We start from the raw sequence: 1,332 nt of genomic DNA, 5'->3' as shown, positions 1-1,332 counted from the left end.
TATAGAGATATAGGGTCTGAGCTTTGTTGGTGTCCATGAGATTTCTATCTTAACCGTGGATTTTGATTGGTATGATATGTGTGCAATGAGAGTTGGCATGTATTACTTTCGTGTTGTCTGATTAGGATCAACAGTCGCATGTTAATCAGTAATTTCAATTCTAGATGAATTCGATAATGAAGTTAGAGTCCCATGTGTTTTCCTATTCTGATTTTGATTAGTAAATTTAGTTATTAGTATAAAAGAACACATTCTTGTTAATTGTCTTAGCAGTGAAAATTACTCATACATTGTTGCATAGGTGCGTATTCTTAATTCACCAGTCTCTGTGGGAACGAACAAATATATTACTTGTGATCACGTGCGCTTGCGTGTAGATTTTTGCGAACAAGTTTTTGGCGCCGCTGCCGGGGACTCGGTGTTAATTAATTAGTTTATGTACTTGTCATCAGTGTGCATTAAAATTCACTGACTAGGATTCTATTCTTTTCTCACTTTTCTTCTTTTCTTTATTTCAGGTACTTGGGTCGCGTTTATGCTAACACGTTCTAAAGCTCGTAAGGAAGCAATTGATTCATCTTCTTCTTCTGATTCTGAAACAATGACAGAACCTGAAGCACAACCAGACAGTAAGGCATTGAAGGATTTCTCTATGCCAAAGATCGATGATATCCAGTCAAGCAATGTCAGGCCTGCAATCGCAGCCAATGCCTTTGAAATCAAACCAGGAACTATTCAAATGGTCCAGAACTCGGTACAGTTTGGGGGTTCTCCTACTGAAGACCCTAATATGCATATACGTAATTTTATAGAGATCTGTGACACTTTCAAATTTAATGGAGTTTCTGATGATGCTGTGAAGCTAAGGCTTTTTCCATTTTCACTGAGAGATAAGGCTAAGGGATGGTTGCATTCTTTACCATCTGGTTCTATTACTACATGGGAAGATCTAGCTCAGAAATTTCTCACTAAATTCTTCCCCATGGCAAAGACTGCTGCACTACGAAATGCTCTATCTCAATTCTCTCAACAATCAGGAGAAACATTCTGTGAAGCCTGGGAGCGATATAAGGAGATGCTAAGGAAGTGTCCCCATCATGGCATGCCGGATTGGATGCAAATAAACTGTTTCTATAATGGTCTTGGACCTCAATCCAGACCTATGCTTGATGCTGCCTCGGGAGGTGCGCTATGGGCTAAAAGTTATGAAGAAGCTTATGATCTTATTGAAATGATGGCTGCTAATGAATATCAGAACCGTACTCAAAGACTTACTCAAGGGAAGGTAGCCGGAGTTCTTGATCTTGACACGTCTACAGCTATTGCTGCTCA

The 1,332-nt window shown here is 39.4% G+C and overlaps 1 non-coding gene across 1 annotated transcript; it reads right to left on the bottom strand.

Annotated features, from left to right (window-relative positions):
• Positions 1 to 997: 997 nt before the first annotated feature.
• On the bottom strand, positions 998 to 1,104 carry LOC135149798 (small nucleolar RNA R71). Its single transcript, XR_010288013.1, has one exon. It is a non-coding gene; the product is annotated as a small nucleolar RNA R71 (small nucleolar RNA).
• Positions 1,105 to 1,332: the final 228 nt, after the last annotated feature.

This window comes from Daucus carota, chromosome 9 (genome assembly GCF_001625215.2).
Source record: "Daucus carota subsp. sativus chromosome 9, DH1 v3.0, whole genome shotgun sequence".
Taxonomy (NCBI): domain Eukaryota; kingdom Viridiplantae; phylum Streptophyta; class Magnoliopsida; order Apiales; family Apiaceae; genus Daucus; species Daucus carota.
Note: the sequence above shows the minus strand (reverse complement) of the source record. Positions and strands in the feature narration are given on the sequence as shown.